Source organism: Camelus bactrianus, chromosome 1 (genome assembly GCF_048773025.1).
Source record: "Camelus bactrianus isolate YW-2024 breed Bactrian camel chromosome 1, ASM4877302v1, whole genome shotgun sequence".
Taxonomy (NCBI): Eukaryota; Metazoa; Chordata; class Mammalia; order Artiodactyla; family Camelidae; genus Camelus; species Camelus bactrianus.
Window position 1 is genome coordinate 94,306,659 of NC_133539.1, and position 21,740 is coordinate 94,328,398.

The window sequence follows — 21,740 nt, forward strand, 5'->3', positions numbered from 1 at the left end:
ATCACCACCATTCAAAGTGAGTCCATCCTGAGCCCAGTTCATGAAGCACTGAATTCTGGGGTTTGGTTAAAACTACACTTTCAGGGGTTCTGCTGAAGAAGGATCTGGGCAGAGAACCCAGAAGCAGGTCCTTAATCTGTATACACATCACTAATTTTTACTCTGTTAGGTATACAACCCCATATCACCCCAAACAGCAGTTCTCAAAGTTTGGTCCCTGCACAAGAAGTATTAGCAGCACCAGGAGATTTGTTAGAAATGCAAATTCTCTGGCCCTATCCCAGCCCTACTGAATCAAACATTCTGGGGATGAGGCCCTGTAATCTGTGTTTTAACCTTTCAGATGATTCTGATGCAGGTTAATGTTTGAGATCTGCTGACGTAGAGAAATAGCTTCCAAATGAAAGAGAGAAATCAAATTATGACCAAAAGAAGTTAGATGAAAAAGAAATAATACATGAAGCAGCAAAGAATATCCAAGTCATAATTAATGATCTCAAAGATATGAGGATGCTCTGAAAGAGACTAAGAGCTCCTAGAAATTAAATATATAATAAATATTTAACTAAAATAATTAAAATAAAATTGTATATAAAATAAAATAGAATTAAAATAAAAATTCAACAGAAGGCTTTGAAGATAAAGCAGCAAAAAGCACCTATAAAGCTTTAAAAAAAGACAGAGATGGGACACTGGAAAGAGTAAATAAAAAATTTAAAGAATAATAAAAGACCTTCAAGATATACTTAATAGGAGTCCTGCAGACACAAATAGGAAATTATCAAATAAATATAAGAAAATTTCTGAGCTGAAATGTGTGAGATGTTCGACTGAAATAGCCCACTCAGTGCCCGACCCATGAGGAAAATCCACAATAAAGCACATTAATGTGGAAGTTTAGAAAATGTGGTGAAAGAGAAGATCCTAAGAGTTTAAGAGAGAAAAGTCAAGAGTCACATACAAAGGAAAAAGAAAATCAGAATAGCATCTGAATTTGCACTTAAAACACTGGAGTCAGAAAACAATATAGCAAAACCTTCAAAAATTGAAATGAAAATAAGTTTTAGTCTAAAATACTGTACCCATTTAATCAAGAATACAGAATTTTTCAGGCATACAACTCATAAAATTTACCTTATCTGTAAATGATACGACTAGAGTACATGCTTTAACAAAGTAAGAAAGTCAGTCAAGAAATAGGAGGAAGAACTGGGATTAAGAAATAGTGGATCCAACACAGGAAAATGACAAAGAATATTCTGGATAATAATTGTTCAGCCAGCCCAGAAAACTACCTGTCAGATTAGAGCAGGAAGTTGGAGTGGGGTCTCTAAGAAAAAAAAAAAAAAAAAAGTTGTATTATCCAATGTGTTTGATCATTTGGAAAATATTATCAATAAGCACTGGAAAGATCTGTCACATCAGTGATAAACTGTAGGAAACCATGCAAATGAAAATGAGGAAATTACTAACTTCAGGAGAAAACAAAAAGTTATATATGAGAGGAAACATAATGCACACAGTATTATTGTGCTTAGCTCAGCAATGAACAACCTTAATCCCATCACGCTAATGTACATGCTCACTTCCATTTTAACCAAAAATTACAGAAAAGAAAAGAGAAGAAAAAGAAACTGACAGCCTATATTATATAAAATGTCAGAATTAAACCCAATTAAATAAAAGGAAGTTCAAAAAATAATTTGTACCAATTTTATACCAGTTGGTGGTTCTATTTTCAGATATTCAATTCAACCAACTTCAGTTGGGAGTCAGCAAAGAGCTCAGGTAAAGTGGTCAAATGGCTCACAAATTGGCCCAGGAAAGTCTTGTTGATTTTCAATGGTTCTCCAAGTGTAGTCCCTGGACCAGGAGCATTTACATTACCTGGAAACTTGTTCTGCAAATTCTTGGGGCCCATTCAAGATCTACTGAATCAGACACTCTGGGTTTGCTGCCCAGTAAGAATAAGTTTTCCAGGGAATTCTGATGCATGCTAAAGTTTGAAAAGTACAGATTTTGAAAACTTATTCTCAGCTGAGAGTGCAAAACACTATTTAGAGTTAATTAGGGTTTCTACATCGTTAAGGAAACAGAGGAAAACAAATATAGGCACCAAGAATTTAATTCCACCTTGTTAGCATTTTCTCTGCAATTTAACCCATCTTACTCTCCATTAGTCTCTTATTAGATATCTGACTTATAATTTGGGGAATAAATGTTAACCCTTGCTAGATGAAAAGTTGAGTAAATTATCTCAACAATATCTGATGGTTATTTGCCAATCCTTTGTCTAGATATACAAGATATACAAGACCTCAAATAGAATCCCCAAGCGTATTTATTCTGAGTATCCACATCACTTGAATGTTCTATGCCATGCTGAACAGTGCAGGGCTGCTGGCAACTTTTTGATGTACAATGATTCACTGTGTTATTGGTTAATTTGCAGGAAACCAATGCAGATGCCCCATCAGGGAGAGCAGCTCTGTAACTCTACAGGTTGCTCTCTTAGAGAAGAGTTTGGCTTCTGTTGTTGTAAGAAAGTGAAATTTTGCTAACGGTTTTGACTTATGTAAAAGCATCACACTTTCAGTATTACAGCTGTGGTACTGGGCAAGGGGACCCTCCAAATGATCCCAAACTAAACTCATAAGCTTCCCTGTGCAAACCTTCCCCACTCTCATACTTCTATCTCAGCCATCAGAACCACCATCTGACCAGTTGGTCAGGCTACAGATATGGAGTTTGTCTATTAATTCATTCAATAAAAATTGAGTGTTTGCTATCTACTGGCTGTTCTAGGAATTGGGGATATAGCAATGAACAAAGCAAGACAAAAACCCCTGCCTTTTAGGAGCTTATGTTCTAGCAGTGAAAGATAGACAATAACCAAAATAAATGAGTAAACTATTGTATATTGTAAATCAAAAAGTGATACATATTAAGGAGAAAACTTGGGAGTACTGTCATGGGGGTTAAAATGTTTAGCAGGATGATCAGGGGAGAACCCACTGAAAAGGTGATATTTGAAAAAAGACTCAAAGAAGGCAAGGGTGTGAACCATACTGGTACCTGGGCAGAACAAATAGCAAAAGCAAAGACAGTAAGGCAAGATCATGCCTGGAATGTTTGAGCAACAGCAGGACACTGGAGTGGGTGAGGTAGAGTGAGCTTGTAGGAGGGCTGTGGGAGGTGAAGTCACTGAGGCAACAGGGCTAGGATGAGGCTGTGTTGCATAAACTTGTCACCCTTGAAGCCCATTGTAAAGACTTAGCTTTCATTTTGAGTGAGATGGGAGCCATATCAGGGCTTTGAGCTGAGGGACATGACCTAATTCATCTGTTGAGAATGATGACTTTCCATCTCCTTCACTCCCTCAGCCAATCACCATGGACTATCAACTCTATTTCCTCTCAAATCTGTCCCAACTTTTTCCCCCCCATTATCACTGCCAGCACACTAGTTCAGGAAACCTTAATGTCTCACTTGAGTCATTTCAATAGCTTCTTAGTAGATATTCTTTCCTCCTGTTTGCTTCCCTCAAATTCATTCTATACAATGTCTCCAGAGTAACCACTCTGAAAATTTGATAGATTTATACCCTGGTTAAAGCTGTTAATAGTCTTTTTTCTTCTCCCCTGCAAATAAATTCCAAATTCCTCAACATGACTTTCCATGGTCTGTTTCCAAATCCCCAGCTTCATATATCCCCTATTCTCCCACTTCACAATATGCTCTGCCATACTGAAATTTTGTTCCTTGAATATATGCTATTCTCTTTTGCTTCTGAAACTTCACAGATTGTTTGCTCCAGGAAGACTTCCTTGATTTTTACCTTCTTTTTGCTCCTATACCACTCTCTTCTTTCTCTACACTAAATTTGTCATTCAGTATTTCCATTGTTTCATTATCTCTTTCCTCATCCTGCTGTTAGGCTTGGTGAGGACAGTTTAAGGACATTAGTGAACCCCTTTGTGTCACAGCCAGGAGATACTTAAATATTTGTTGTATGCGTGAAAGAAGGAATCAGTGAATAAATGACTATTTTGAACCTTTGTGTTCTGCTTATTTCCCCGATCAAATGGTCCTCAGTAATGTGATGTGTGACCTCCCACTGGTCATATACGTATGTGGAGCAGGTAATGGCTTACACAGTGTAACCTCATGGTTTTGGAAGCATCCCTCACCAGGAATCCTCCCCAACTTCAGCCCTGGAGGCAGTGATATGACAAGCAGTGATTTTGGTCAGCTTTGGATACACAGTCAACCTCAGAAGACTAAAACAGCAATGATCTAAGTGGTGGGCAGCAGGGACAGTGACTTTAAGGAGAGAGCAATAGTTTCCACAGCCAAAGGAGAAGCTGGATAATGGGTTCCAGTTATAGTGCCATTTCCTTTTTTTAAGTTTGAAGGCAGCATAAGCCCCAGCAGTGAGTGGACACTAAGATTTGTTTACAAGTACATCTAGACCTAGGGTCTTCTAGAAACAGGTGGGCAATTTGGGGGAACTTGAGGTTCCCCAATTATGACTAGATGGACATATCAGACTTCTGTCTTCACCATTAACTTGTCAGAGAAATATTACTTGAAAGTTTTATTCCCAGGCTGCTGTGACCTAGAGAGAGAGAGGTTATATCATCTTACAGGTAGTACTGTTGGACATCTCACCAAATCACCAACCTATTAATAAAGGAAAGCTAAATTTATTAGAACCCATTGTAGTAAGGGAGACCACCACCTTACCAATCCCAGCAGTGCCTCAGAAAGTGGTACAATTTTAGGGCTTTGGTGTCTGAGCTCAAAGTGGTTTGAAGTAGGTCTTTCGAGATTTAGAACTGATTTGGACTGGGCAAAGTTTATGTTAAAATAGCTTAGAATTGGTGGACCCTGTGATACGAAGGTCTTGAAACAAGCCTTGGTAAGTAAACTTGGTTTGATAAGCAAATGTTTGCCAAGGTGAGCAGACTTTTGTCTCTGATAATTATCTGTGGGAATTTCCTGAAGCAAACAACGAAGTTTTTTTTTTTTTTTTAACATTTTTTATTGATTTATAATCATTTTACAATGTTGTGTCAAATTCCAGTGTTCAGCACAATTTTTCAGTTATTCATGGACATATACACACTCATTGTCACATTTTTTTCTCTGTGAGTTTTTTTTTTTTTTTTAAAGTTGGTTTATAGCTTTATCTTTCTTAGGCAAAGTTTCCTGGAACAGACAACTAATTCATGTTGACGTAGCTGAGCGATATTCTTAATTAAGCCATGTTAACACAGATGGTCTCAGCATTCATGCCTTCTAATTGTTTTCATTCTTAAATACTTTGGGACATTTATGTGTCTCAACAGTTTCCAAGAACAGGTTTTGAAAGGAAGAATGAGAGTATACAGCCTGAGAAGGGTGAAGAAGCACTACTGAAAGAGGGAAGTGTAGGCAGTATTGAGAAAATGAGGGTGACAAAAATAAACCTACTTTTGTACAATTTTGTTTAAGGTAAGGTTCCTGCTTCAGCCAATAGAGTAATCAAACAGAGATTTGATCTTCCCTTCCAGAGATATCACCTATAAAAACCAACTACTGCTTAAAAATTTTCTCTTTAAATTGAAGCATAGTTGATGTACTATATGTTACAGATATACAATAGTGATTCACAATTTTTTAAGATTATACTCCATTTATGGCTTTTATAAAATATTGGCCATATTCCCTGGGTTGTACAATATATCCTTGTAGCTTGTTTATTTTATATGTAACAGTTTGCACCTCTTAACCCCCATCCTTCCCCTACCCTCTCCCCACTGGTAACCACTAGTTTGTTTTCTAAATCTGTTGAGTTTGACTAGCCACTGCTGTTAAGCAATTGAGACTGAAGTCTCCTAACTCAATCTAGACAGATACAACCCATGGAAATAGACATTCCATGGATAATGGTGGGCTGAGTGGTGGTCTCTCACCTACTCTTCTTTCACAGTCCATGCATTTGAACATGGTGGTGACAAGTGAAGGAATTACTATGAGGAAATGTAGTACTATGACAAAAAAGGATCTGTGTTCTGGTATTAAAATGGTTGTGGACATTTGATGAATCTGTGCTCAATGCTCTGAAACACTGCCTCCAGTCAGTACCTTAAGGTAGATCTCTCTGGTCTACTGATTTAACATGGCTGCCGTATGGTGACTGGGCATTTGCAAGACTGTCGCAACTATTAGCTCACGCTCTGGAGTGAGTTAGAGTTGGATATAAGTCCTTACCCAAAACCTTTTTAGTTTTGTTCTCTTAGTAAGTTGTTACTTAGTTGCAACTTAAGTTTCTCATGTACAGTTATTAGCTTCATTTTTTTCCACATAGAAAATGGCGGTGGTTAGCAGCTACCTGATATGACTGGGCTAAATAATAATAACAGCTATGTAAAACTGTCAGCTTAGTTCATAGTGTAGACTCAGTGAATGTTAGACATTATTATTATTATTAGGTATAAAGTATGCTTTGGTGCTGTTTTGAAGATGGGAGACTTAGATACACAGACCTGGACAATAACAGAGTCAGGAGGGACCATGGAGACTTTCTGGTCTAGCATCTTTCTGTTATGGGAGAGGAAGCTGAAGACCAAAGGGAACAAATGGTACCCAGAGGGAAAAAGCCAGTTAGTGTCAAAGGCAGGCATCATGTTTCCATGACTTGCCTTGCAGCCCACGGGTGCCTGTGAGGGACAGCTGCAGGAAACAAGCTCTGGGTTCTGCTTGATAAACCACTTGTGCAGAGCCTTTTGTTCACTGCAGATAGTTGGAACCTGGTCTAATTTGAAGTATTTTCAGTGCAGAATTGAAAGCAGTCTGACATAATTTGACTCTTGGTGCTCAGATCCTTTCGTTTATTGGGCATAGTCTCATTACTTGGCAATAACTGATATCTTCAGAGTGTTAAGTAAATATTTAAGATTTAAATAAGCCCTATGTGAATGCTAAGCTCATTTGTTGACACATTCTTCCCATACTCAGCAACTATTCCAGCAGCCTCTCTTGCCAAGGAAATATCAAATACTGTTGAAAGAAAAAAACAGCTGCAAATATCAAAAACCTGGCTTTTAAAGGGGTTTCCAAAATAAATGGCTGAAGAACCTAGAAAGTGATTTTATGGTGATATAAAACATACCTTTAAGATATTATAACTTCTAGTCTTAAATCAGTAAAATTTTATTGAGCACTTGCTTTGTACAAAGCACTGGAAGTGATTTAAAGACATGTTATTTTTGCCTTTGAAGTGCTAACAATTTAGTAGGACAAATAAGATGTAAGTAAATTAATCAAAAGTTACATAATAAAATGCAATTCAAATAGCATTTGAAGATGAAAACCAGAGGGCATTGTTAGGCAGAGCCTGATGAATTGCCAAATGAATGGTGCAGTGGATGTTTGCTCATTCTGCCTTCCCCCTCATTTCAGGGCAGTGCCTGATTCTGGCTTTAGAATTATTTTTCCCATGCAGTTTTGGGGAGCTGTAAATCCAGGTGCTCTGCATTTCTTAGGACCAGCATGACTTCCAGAGTGAATCAAGGACCGACAGTGTTTATAAAATTGTTGATCCCACTGGATGACTTAATTGCTGATCTTTGCTGAACCATTCATCTCTAGCTTTCTAGTCAATTCTTCTGCTATTACCTGGGAATAAACTCCTTTTCTTCATGAATACATTAGATTTGGCATACATGATAATGGCAGATTGAAGGGAAGGAGATGCCACTTTGCAGGTGTCAGGGAAGAGAGGAGGTGACATTTGAGTGGGACCTGGAAAGAGGGTGAGAGTAACTGAGCTTTCACTTTGGTGATGTTCTATTATTTCTACTTCTAGACAACCATTAGAACCTATTTCTATAGTTTGTGGACTAATTAGAAAGCTTGTTCACAAATCCTGAGGATTGAATGCTTTGCTAATTGCAAAACCAGGGCAGTAGAGTTGGAAAATATTTCAGGTTTAGCTAAGTTAAAACATAGAAAAGACCGTGAAAAGACATACAGATACAACGACAGCTGACATGAGGTTTCTTTCTACCCTGAAAGTCATTGTAGTGGTCTCATCTCAGTGTTTAAGTCTCTTTTTCTTATTTTGGTTCTGTGATACTCCATGTTTAAGAGTAGAATAAATTAATTCTTCAGTCTATTAAGATTCAGTAAAATCTATACTTTCTCCACTGAACAGATAGAGTATTTGAAAATCATATTACTTCCCATTCAACAGTTGTTAATATTTGAAACCACATATAGTGCTTGTAAAGAGCGCTCAGACACTAGTGAATATAATTCCCAAAATTCACTTTACATGCAAAACCGTTGTATAGCTTGATTAAATAATGTATGTAAAAGTCTGTCTAGAGATACACATACACTTCCTAAGCTAGGAAGAGAAAAATACCACTACTCTGGGCTGGAATTTGGTCCAATTTCCACTCTAAAAAACAAGTTTACTATTGACTAAATGGAAATATACTGAAGAACTGGGAAAAGGAAAATGGAGAGATTAGCAAGGACTATCTTCCCATTTTCTCTTCTAAATGCATCATTGTATTTTTCTAAACCAAGCTCTCCTTAAATTCCAGAAAAGGAAAATATTTTTTAATGTGATTTCTGAGGGGGAAATAAGTTAGTTTTATGCTTCTGCTTGTGGAATTAAAATACTTCCTATTTCGATTTTTATAGCAAACTGGTAATGCCCACATTTGAATTTCTGGGAAACCCTAGAATATAATACTATCCTCGTTTTGTATTTATTCCTCACGGGCTGGACAGATTTTTAAAGCATGAGGTAAATCAAGTGGGGAGATTAAAATCAGATGGTTTTGCATAGACTATCAGTAATGAGGGTTAAACTGGCATTTTTCCATCTGCTTATTTGATTATACATTTTGTACTTATTTTTAAGGCCAAACTAGAAGAGTTGGAAAGTGTTGAAGTCCAAAGTGGAAAGCATTTCTTAGTCATTTTCATAATGAATTTTGAATCTTTAAAATGCCCATGGCTAGACTATGCTGGGATATGATCAAGCAGGTTTTTCTTTCCTCAAGGAGTTTATTTAAAAATGTACATGTGGCAGAGGCTTCTCATTTAGCGTATCTAAGGGATATCTTTGGGAATTTTACCCTTGTCTTTTTGTGTTGCCATGGGAATGTCCATTTTTATATCTTCAGAGAGAAACTGTTTTTCAGTGTGATGGAGCAGAGAGAACACAGGTCTTATATTTAGGAAATAATGTGTCTACCTCTGGCCTTAACTCCTTCCTAGCTGGACCACTGTACATAACAGACTGAAGTTCTCCAAGCCCCAGGTTTTTGTTTTTTAAATGAAATGGAAGTAATTTTCATTCTCAAGGACTATTACGAGCACCAGAAATGAGTCCATCAGAAGATGTTTAGTACATAATAGTAATTACTATATCGATGTGATTGTGGAAAGGTGTCTTAACATATAAATATTTCCTGCCTGATTCCATGCTTACATCTCTCTTAGAGAGCTTTCTGTCTTTGTCAGCTCAATCCCTGCATCGATCTGTGATATAAAATTAAAAAAAAAAAATAGTAGAGAAGGAGGTGATCTGAGATGTGGAAGAAAAGGAGAAAGGGTTGAAACAGAGTGTTTGCCATTTCATTTCAAAGATCTGAGGAAGTTGGGGGGTGACAGATGGCATCTTGGGCGGGTGTCAGAAAGAATTTGGTGGTATGTTGAAGGAGAGGCCCTAGAGCAGAGCTGTCCAATAGAAATTCCGGCAATTATGAAATTGTTCTCCACCTGAAATGTCCAACAACATCATCACTAGCTACACGTGACTACTAAGTACATGAATGCCAGTAGAGAGACTGAGGAACTTTTAAATTTCACTCAATTTTAATTAATTTAAATTTAAATAGCCATGTATGACCACTTTATTGGATAGCACAAGTCCAGAGAATCTAGGGGTTATGAGAGACTGAGGGAAGGTGAAGAGAGCAAATTTTAACAAGCATTGTCATGAACTGTGAATTAGATTCTTGATATTTCTTGAGAGATGTAACTAAAAAAATTGAAGTTCATTTGAAATTAGTTTTGAGACCTGGATTGCATATTTAGATATAGATATGACTCACAGCTGAGGACAGAACACATGGGGCCCTGACTAATATTATGGTTACATCTTCTACTCTGTAGCTCCAAATTTGGTATCAATGATGTTTCTAGTCAATACTATGACACATCACCTAAAAATTCTGTCAAAGTATTCAAATATATATTACATATTATATATACACGGAAATTAGTACAAATATATAATCAAAGGATTATTCTGGGAAATTGATATGCAATAAATGGATTATGAAAGTATAATTTCCCCTTGCATATTTTAAAGGGAGTTTTAATTAAAAGGCAGATTGGGCTAGAATTTTAATGATGCTAGACAGTTTCATCTTGGGGCTAGACATCTGAGATACAATCACTTCTTTACAAATAGAATAATAGGGTTTTATTAAAGGAAACATATTCTTCTGTCATTTGCTCTATGTTAATACAACAATAGCATCACTGAACAGTCAACATTTATCAGAGAAGGAATAATGATTTCTTTCCTTTCACATAACGGAAGTTCTAAATTGCCACATATTTCTCATTTAATTATGAATAAATTCCAAGGTGTGTGCTGTATTTATAATTGAACCATTCTGCAGTCATGTTCTTAAACACATTATAAAGTCTCCAATTTTCTCATTCTTTCCAAGAATGGGAAAGAAAAACCTCATGAAACTTAGAAAATAAATTTTTTTGTCTTTAAAAATCATTATGGAAATTTCCAAATATACAAGTAAGTAGAGCTAATAGTCCTGTGTACCCTTATACTGATTACACAACTTTCATGATTGTCAACAGTCAGCTATATTTATTTCATTTCTTTTCCCCATCACTGCCACCTCTCCCCACCTTTTCTCCTTTTTGGCTGGAGTAGTTTAAAATGAATACAAAACATTATGTCATTTCACTTCTTAATATTTTAACATTAATTTCCAAAAATGTTGGAATATTTTCTAATATTGCTACAATGGCAATATTATAAAATTTATAAATTTTTTTAATATTATATAATACTCAACTTTCATTGATTTTCTTAAAAATGTCTTTTTACAGTTTGTTTAAATTAGGATCTACATATAAGAGCTGGCACATTGCTTATGGTTATTATTTATCTTAAGCCTCTCTCCCCCATCTGCCCAATACTCATTTTTTTCAAGCCATTGGCATATTGAAGAAATCTCGTCCATGGACCTGTACAAAATCTCACTTCCTGGGTTTGACTGTTGCATTTTCGTGGTGTAGTTTAACTTGTTTCTCCTATTGGAAGACTTAAATTTAGATCTAAAGTCAGATTCTAATTTTTTGAACCCAAATACTTCATATATGGCATGTGTACTTCATTCGCCCAATGTAGGAGGCAGATAGTGTCCCATTTTTATGCTAAGATTAATTCACGACTTTCAGGGGATGACACTCTGATCCTTTCACTATAAAGTTTTCCTTTAGTATAGCCCCTGATAATTTTGGCATCTGTTGATGACCACTGTCTGAATCAAATTTTTAGTTAGGAGTTACAAAATGTTGATTCTATTCCTTCTTCATTTGTTAGCTGGGATTCTTCTTTATGGAGAACTTCCCCTTATCCATTTAATGCTATGTGGTTATTCTGCTAGTTCATTTCAAAAAAAGCAGGATAAATGCCAAGTTATTTATATATAATGATTAAGTTTCAGAGGAAAAAGCTGGAGTCAGAAGTTGATTCTGTGATGCATCACCAATGTCCCTGCAGGACTGAGACACTTACTACCTCAGCTGTGGGGAAGTTTGGATGCTGTCGGCTCACAGTTGAACCCTCCTTGGGAATGTCCTCAGCAGAAGAGCTGTCTTACTCAAGGTTATGTACCTCCCCTCCCTGGGGACAGCCAGACTCAATGACTGGTCACTGGTATGGGGGGGCAATGTCTTGACCTGCTCTCCTTAAATCATCACAGATCTGAAAGGCCATCCAAGCTCCACACATAATACCTTAATACAAGGATAAACTAAACTCTTTATCATGTTAAAAAAGAGTTATGGTGACAAACAATATGGCTTATTTGAAATTTCTTATACCACTAATCACACAATGGCATGTTTGCTTATAATGTATTATACTCTTTTGTATTGATTTGGTAATAGCAAGTGTGTGAGCAAAATCACAATTAAACTGGAAGGAAATTGATCTGCAGGACATAATTGATAAGATAAAGTAATAAGAAAATAACCTTACATACAAAAGAGTGTATAATGATGCATCTGCAAAAGAAGTCACTTTTTCAACAATAAGTTTATAGCTCTTTATCTGGTGCTCAAACATGAACATTGTTTATTTTCCTATGTAATATTTGGTTCACAGTGCAGCATCCTCTTGATAATAATATGGTGTTCTATTAAATGGAATTCTCTATTGACCAGCATTTCTACATCTTTAATAATAAGTGTAAAATTAATGTTAGGAAGGATGTGAATCTGAGTCTTCACAGAAAAATCAGCATTATTGGCAATGTCATTTTTAATTCCAAGAGTCCTCTACTTTTTTCTCATTCCATTAGAATTGGCAATAATACAGGGCATTTGTTTTCAAACTGCTTCACAGACCAGTTTCCACCCACCTCCGATTTCCACCATGGTGAGAAGTGGAGACAAAAAAGGGAAATAAGTAGGTGGAACTCCTGCTTCAATCAGAGTAATTCCACTTTTTACTTATCTTAAATACTAGCATTTCATGCAAGCTTTCATTTGCAAAATAAAATGTTTCTGTGCTAACATCACTGTGAAAACTACTAATAAAGTATATAGTTGCTGTAAAAAATATTTAAAAAAATGAAATATGCCATTGATTGACTAGGAAAATCATGACTATTTAAGATTTTCTATCTTTCTATCTTCCATAATGCAGAAGTGTGTGTATATCTCATTTGTTTGCTGGATCTCTGGTGAGTTTAACATTCAGCCTCATTAGAAAATTAGTAGTACTTTTCTTTCTGATCAGAATGGCTCTGTGAATATGGTGCAATGCAATCATACTCAACTTTATTTTAAGGGAAAATCAGTATTTTCATGAGAAATACCCAAATAAACCATGATATTTTAATGTACAATTAAATTATTTTATATAGCAATGAAATGACAGAAAGTACTTGGATTGCAAAACACAGTGAACTCTGTGCCTATTATTGTTACCTCAGATTTTCTGGTGGGATGTAGAAGATGATCTGTTTCGAATTTAGCTTCTACTTGCCCCTTTTTTCAAGAAAAAGAACCCCTCTTTTTCATGTGTATTTCTCATCCAAAACCCTAGGACTGGCTCTTGATTTGTCTAAATGAGGATGAGCACCTAGAACACACTTAATGGCTTGTATTGGTGCATGCATCTCAGGTTTGCCCAATTCGACACAACAAGCATCTTACCTTCTACAACTGGGGTAGATGTTTTCTCTGCCTTCTGCAGGATGTGATTAAGGAAGCCTCTTGTTCCAGTTCATGCTCCCTGTCAGCCATGACCGTGAGGTGGACTAGCTTCAGAGTGACGGGGACAAAAAAGCAAGGCCTGCAGAGCAGAAAAATGGAAAGAGCTCATATCCTGGTTCACATCACTGGGCTGCTGAATCTCTAAACTCCCCCTTATGTAACATAAACATTTTTCTTATTGCTTAATCCAGTCTTATTTGAGATTTCTGTTACTTTCAGCAGAAAAAAAGAAATCCCCCAAAGCATCCTCCCAACAACAAAAAAACCCACCAAGTAAACAAAATGGCATTTGGGGTATAAATATAGAAGGCGGTATAATTTTTTTTTAATCCTTGATTTTAGGCTGGAATTATATTAACCCTATTCTGTGTTTAAATTCAACTCTGGACAAAAAATGTTTTCTAGGAATTCCAGAGAGACCATGGTGCTAGAATTTAATGTTGTCGGGGAGACGCAGAAACTGATATATGACACTGGAGCCCTGCCTCTGCTAGCGTACTCTGTCACTTGCTTGGTTCCTTACACCTGTGCTCTCTTTGACTCTCCAGTCCCTGCATTTTGTTTGCCCCTTGTATTTGCTCTCATTAAAACTGGTCCCATCAGTGAGCAGGCAACACTACTGCACGCCAGGGTTTTTCATATTTTAATTTATTTTGATGAGTCAGTGGTTTTAACATATGAATTGGCTCTCTGTGTCAAAGAAGGAATACTAAAGACATTGGGGGCAACTTTAGATAATGCAGTAGGAAATAAAGCAATGGGTAAGTACATTTCTGTAGCTTAAGTAATACCAACAGCAGGAAAAACAATAAGGATCACTAGAGGGAAGAATAAGATAATAAGATGTACCTGTGGAGCTGAGAAAGAAATTCTTTTCCAGACAATTTATTCTTGTTCAGACTAGAAGATTTTAAAAATATATACAGTTTTTCTTGAGAAAAGCTATTAAGAAAATGTGTGGGCATGAAATTACACTGCCTGTTTCTTAAGCACGTTGTCTAGCCATACCCTCGGCCCCGGCAGGAAGTACCACCTGATCCTTCTTCAGCTTTTTTGTTTACTTTACATGCGCCCCGTGTGTATTCTCAACCACTCTGACGACTTCAGAGCCCCTATTAAATAAAATTCTCTACTGAGTGGTATTTCTATATCCTTAATAATTAAATATAAAATTAATGTTAGGAAGCATGAGCAAAATCATAATTAAACTGGAATTTGTGACTCCAAATCTTAGCTTCAGACAAGATATTTCTCCAGCTTAAGATGTATTTATTCAAATGTCTATAGGATACTGCCTCGGAATTTCTGCAGGCAACCTGTTTTTTTCAAACCCCAAACAGAATTTATTGTTTTCTCGGAAACCAGCTCCTTCATTTCTTCCCCAAGCAAGCATTTACTAAATATTTAATATATTCCAGGCTTTGTCTTAAGAGATCCAACCTTCTGGAAGTACAGAATAGTGAGGAAACTGATACATGAAACAATTAATTGTAATGTTATGGTGCATGCAAAGCTAGCTATAAGAAGAGGATGTGTGACCTTGGTCATTTGGCATGACCCTTCTGTGCCTCAGTTTCTTTATCTGTAAAATGGAGATAATTCAGTCTCCTCAGAGAGTTAATGTGAGGATTAATCTAATCACTATATATGAAGGGCACAGAACACATTAAGCATTCAATAATTATTAGATATTGTCATTATTATCAGTTATATTGTCCAGAAATTGAAAACTAAGCCCTAAATGTAATGTTTAATGTGAAATATTAAAGCCATTTTATCATCACTATTATATAATATTTTTCTGCAAGTACTTGCTAATGCAATTAAATGAAAACAAGATTAAATATAAAAATGGGGAAAAAAGAAGGAAATGATTATTTGCAATGATTTGTCTCTGTTGGCTCAGGCTGACATAACAAAATACCATATGTTGGGTGGCTTAAACATCAAGAGATTTATTGTCTTGCAGTTTTGGAGGCTGAAAATCCTAGATCAGGGTGCCAGTGTGGTAAGGTTCTGGTGAGAACTTTCTGGCTTGAAGATGGCCACCTTCCTACTGTGTCCTCACATGGTGGAGAAAGAATAAGGAAGCTCCCTGGTTTCTCTTCTTATAAGAGCATTAATGTTATCATCAATGCCCCAGCCTCATGACCTCATGTAAACCTAACTACCTCTCAAAGGGCCCATCTCCAAGTATCATCACATTGGCAGTAAGGGTTTTAACATATGGATTTGGAGGGAATACAATTCAGTCCATAACAACTACATATATAGAAATTACAAATAACCAGCTGATAAAATAATAAAAGCAATAGGTAAGAACTTTTTAAAGTAGCTGACTACAATATTAGTACGCAAAAAGCAATAGTTGTACAACATACAAAACACAAAACTTAGTGGAAGGATTACGTTTAAAATAATAACTAGCAATATAAAATATCTACGAATAAACTTTACCAAACTTTGTAAAATCTATGTGACAATAACTTTAAATTGCTTCTGAGGGCCCAAGACAATTTGACCAGATATAATAATATACACCTTGTTCTCAGAGAGAAAAATACCAATACTACATAATTATAAGTTTAATATGAACCCAATAAAAATGCAGCATATTGATCTTTTATTTAACTAACTTTAATGTTCATATGGAAAATAAATGTGGAAGAATAGCCAGGAAAATTCAGAAAATAATACATAAAGCAGCATTAGTTATACCAGACATTAACATGTGCTTATTTTATTTAATAAACATTTGATGGTGTTTATTATGTGCCACACAGGGTAATAAGTGCTTTTTATATATATTAAGTATGATTACATAATAATCCTTATAACAAACCAAGAGGTATTATTATTACCCCCAGTTTACATATGAGAAAATTGAGGCACAGAGAGGTCAAGTAATTTGCTCAAGATCTCACAGCTTGTAAATTGGAAAAAGCAGACTTCAAACTCAGGTAATTGGGCTCCAGAGTCTATGCTCTTAACCAGATCACTATGCTGCAGTAAGTAAAAACAGTTTGGTATGAACACAAAAATAAACAGACAGGTGAAATAAAACTGAGTCAGAAATAGACATTTCATATATATAAATATATATATATATGAAAATTTAGTCCATAATGAAATGCACATTTTAAGCAAGGGGAAATGATAGATTATTCAATAAATTGTGTTAAGAAAATTTGGGAAGAAGTAAAGGTGGATATTTCCTAACTTTTTCCACCAAACTGCACGTGGATCAAAATTTAAATGCAAAAATAAATTGAAACCATAAATACCATAAGAAAATATATAAGAATTTGAAGAATAATCTTTAAGTGGTAAGACTTTCTAACCAATGCACAAAATTCAGAAGCCATAAGAAAATAATCTCATAACCTCCATTGTATGAAACTGAACATTGATTTTCTATGAACACTTCACTTATTTAGGTACTTAATCATCGTCATGTGGTACAAGCATTTTCCAAATTTGTTATCTCTCTTAATTAAAGTCAAAACAAGGTCAAAAGGGAGTTTTATTTTTTGTTTGTTGTGATATATTAAGTTATATGCCTCTAATACATATATGAACCATGCTTAATAGAGTAAATTTCTAGGATATGCTGTGTCTTATTTTAGTGAGTTAGGAAAAACTTCTTACTTAATGATGTGGTGGATTAGAGAGAGGAAATCATAACTATTTTGTATTTGAAGTGAAACAGAGCTATGGATAAGGTATTAAATCAATGATTCCAATTAGATATAGCAATGAATATTTAAAATAGAGATCAAAAAGGGTGCAAGTATGTTTTCAAGAAAACTTTAAATTTATACCAACCTCAGAGAAATTCTGAAAGTTAAAATATAAAATAAATGCAACTGAAATACTAAATGAATATAAAATATTTAGGAAAGGTAAAAAATAATAAAAAAAGAAAAGTTATGTAGACTCCCATCACCATAACACAACCACCACTATGATTTTGCCATATTCCTTTCAACTTTTTTTTCCTGTGTATCAGAGCTCTTATCAAATAAACATCAGAATTTTGAATAGATTTATTGATTTAACAGCCCAAATACGTTGCTTCATTACTGTTTGGGATGACTACTATCATTGAATATATTCCCGTTCACGTATTTTTTTTTTTGAGAATTATTTATTCATGTTCTTTGTTCTTTCTATCTATTGAGAATTCATGATTTTCTCATCAGTTTTCATGGGCTCACTTAAAAAGGAAGATGTTAGTTTTTTCATATTTTAGGCATGTATTTTGGATATTTTTAACCTCTAGGACTTTAAAGAATGTATGTAATCAAAATTAGAAAATGTCTTTTTAACTTCTGTTCATTTTGCATTTTAAACTTTTTAAATTGTGAACTATAGTATGGATAAGCACACAAAGCTAAGTTTATAGCCATTTAGACTTGAAATCTAGAGAGTTCAACATGCATCCTTGATTTATCAGTCATTTATTTTTACCCACTTATTTATCTTCTGGTCTTCATTCCTTCTTGCAGCTTCCAGTTTTTATCTGTGATCATTTGTTTTCTGACCATCATTTTTAGAATTTCCTTTAATGTAGGTCTCCTGGTAACCAATTTTTGTTTTTATGTGTCTGGAAATAATCTTTCTTTCAAATTCATTCTTGAAAGATATTTTTGCTGAGTATAGAGTTCTAGTTTTGCAGTTACTTTCTTTTTGCACATTTATTGTCTTCTGGTGTCCATCATTTCTCATAAAATGGCTGTCAAATCTATTGCTCCTTTGAAGACAATCTTTTTCTTTTTTGGGGTGCTATACAGGCATAACTTATTTTATTGCACTTTGCAGATATTATGTTTTTTACAAAATGAAAGTTTGTGGCAACCCTGCATCAAGTCATTTTTCCAAAAGCCTTTGCTCCCTTATTGTCCTGTGTCGCATTTTGGTAATTCTTGCAATGTTTTAACTTTCTTATTAGAGTTATATGTTTTATGGTGGTCTGTGATCGTGAGCAATCTTTGATGTTACTACTATGATTTGCTAAAGTCTCAGATGATGGTTAGCATTTTTTAGCAATAAAATATTTTTAAATTAAAGTATGTACATTTTTAAGACATGATGCTATTGAACACTTAATAGACTGCAGTGTAGTGTAAACATAACTTTCATATTTACTGGGAAACCAAAAATTTGTGACTCACTTTATTGTAATATTTACTTTATTGCAGTGGTCTGGAACTGAACCCGCAATATCCCAAAATATGCTGTATTAGTTGCAATTGTTGTGTAACAAATTACCACTAACTTATTACCTTAAAAGAAGACACATTTATTCTCTCACAATTCTTGTGGGTCAGGATTAAGCAATGTTTAGCTGGGTCTTCTGATCAGGGTCTCACAAGGCTGTAATCAAAGGGGTAGCTGGGGCTGCAGTCTCATCTTGTCTTAGATCCTCTTCCAACATCATTCAGGTTGTTGACAGAATTCAATTCCTTACAGTTGTAGGACTGAGGTCCCTGTTTTCCTGCTGGCTATTGGTTGGGACTGCTCTCAGTTGTTAAGAGGCCAACAGGTCCTAGTCCTGTGGTCATCTCACATCATGGCAGTAGCTTACTTATTCAAGTCCAGTAGAAGAATCACTCTCCACAGTCTGCAACTAGTGAGTCACATAATTTAACATAATCACAGGCGTGACTATCCCACCACCATTGACTTGTAATGTAACCTAATCAAGGGAGGACTTTTCCATCATATTCACAGGTTTCATTCAATGGGAGGGGATTATACAGAGTATGTACACCAGCGGGTAGGAATCTTGGGAGTCATCTCAGAATTCTGCCTACCACAGTGACTTTTAAGATTTCTTATCCTTTATTTTCATTGGTCTCATTAGGATGTATCTAGATGTAAATTTTTTAAATTTATCCAACTTGGAGTTAATCAGTTTTTAATCTGTGAATTATACAGTTTCATTGGTTTTGAAAAATTCTTAGGCATTATCTTCAAATGTAGTTCCTGATCCATTCATTTTTTTACTCTCCTTCTGAAACTCCAATTACTGTATGAACCATGTTTTCACTATAGCCCTTTTATCTCAAACACTTTTCAGTGATTTCCAATCTCAATCTTCATTCTAGGTATTTTTTTCTGTGCTATCTTCCAGATCATGAATTCTTTCTTCAGCCAAGTTTGTTGAACCTGAACATTGAGTTCTTAATTTCTGTTATGATAGTTTTTGGTTATGGAGCTCCCATTTGGTTCTTTTTCACATTGGCTATGTGATTTTTTACAGTTTTATATTCTTGCCACAATTTTTCTTATGTTCTTGAATACAGTTATTTTGAAGTCTGTGCCTGATAATTCTAACTTATGGAGCCCCTGCAGATCTATTTCTACTATCTGCTGTTTTCAGTTTGTCATTCATGACATTTCTCTCCTCATGAATCTCCTCATTCGTGGTGAGTCTTCATTGATGGTACACTTTATATGGTATTTGAAAACTTGTTCATAGAAATAATTTGAATCCTAGGGCAATGTTTTCTTCCTACAGAGGGATATGTTTCATCTGATTCTTGTAGCTTCAGTTTAACAACAATCTCAGATATTTTTCAATTCACCTTCAAGGAATAAGCCTTTCTCTGAGTTATCCGAATGATGCAAAACTAGTCTATATTCTCTGCCAACTGCTATTTACCCCTGGGTCTTCCTGATTATTCGGGCACAGCCCTTCAGGGTTCGTCCCAAAGGGAAGTGTTTTATCAGGACCTTTGCCCTCAGCTATTGTTCTTCAAATTTGCTCCCTAACCTTATGAAGCTTTCAAATATGCTACTCAGCATTTCAGCTGCATCAGCTCACACCTCTCAATTTTACTCTTTCCCAAGATGTTGGGCAGCCACTTCTTTTATTATTTTTTAGCTTTTCCATGCTTTTAAGTATATACCCTGTATTTTATTCAGCTTTTCTAGTTGTTCTCAGTAGAAGCCTGGTCCAGATTACCCAGCACACTGGGTTTTTGAAAGTGGAATCCCCCAACTTTTATTTTATGATACTTTTGCATTTTAATTTATTTTACGAGACTTTAAACTTAGGAAGTATTTTTCTCTAGAGATTTGACAAATATTCAGTTTTTTAAAAAACAGTTTTTATATGCTTAACTTATATATCTATTTATATACGTGTGTATTATTTCTTCAATCCATTTCCAATAAATATTTGGGTATGTAATTCTCTGTTAATTACTAAAGTATTTGCCCAAGGGACAACTAAATTTATCTTTCTATTTAAATCCCAAATAGTATTTATTTTTCTTTAATTAAATCTGAAATTACTTAAATAAAATTAGAATATGTTAGGTTGGAGAAATTACTACCAGAATATAAGGAAAATATGCTGTCTAATAGCTAAGTTAGTTGCTTAAGCTAGTCACTTGAAATTTATATGCATTCTTTTGGCCCTCGTTTTTTCAGTTTTATATTAGAATGCATTATATTCACCACTTCTATAGAACTTGGAGACTGCTTTCAAAATTGATGAACCAGGAATATAAATAAGGTTCACCCAGTTTTTAGCTCAGTATCCTGTTTAACTGATTTTTATCAAATTGAATATATGTTTTAATCTTATTCTGTTGCTGCCTTAAGCAAAAATAATTTGAAAAGAAAAAAAATTTTTTTGAAATACGAAAGTGGGTCAAATAGTTTTAGGCTATAACTTTGTGTGTGGCTGTCTCTGTAGGTATTTCTGTGGAAATACAAAGTACCATTATCTTGATAAAAATCCAATTTCATACACATTAATCTTATTATATAAGGGTCAATTTACAAAAAATCATTACAAGGTTTAAGATAGATGCATAGTAGGTATATATCCTTCATTTAGAACTGTGTGTGTCCATGTTCATATCTTTATGTGCGTACATGAGCCTGTATATTTATGTCACAGTGTGCAATGAGGGGACACTCTGGGGAGATGTATGGATAGAGGTAGCTTAGGGGCCATACAGAGATGGAGACATAAAATATTCTTACTTGTTTCTGTGTGACTGAATAATTCATTTTAATCCATAATAATTCATAACCAGAGATACCACTGACATTTTCTCAAGTGACTGAACTTAGCATTTAGGTAAATTTATCTCCACTCTCCTGACCTCTGATTTAGATATTGTGCAGAAGAGTTTATAAGTCAAATCTGGATTTCCATCTCAGCTCCACTGCTTCCT

General features: G+C 35.2%; 1 long non-coding RNA gene across 1 annotated transcript in view; it reads right to left on the reverse strand.

The window, feature by feature from the left end:
- The window catches only part of LOC141578105 (uncharacterized), a 190,465-nt gene that overhangs the window by 57,634 nt on the left and 111,091 nt on the right, over positions 1–21,740 (reverse strand). The window contains exon 3 of the long non-coding RNA XR_012508020.1: positions 13,486–13,624. This is a non-coding gene — a long non-coding RNA (uncharacterized LOC141578105). The remainder of the gene's footprint in view (positions 1–13,485; positions 13,625–21,740) is intronic.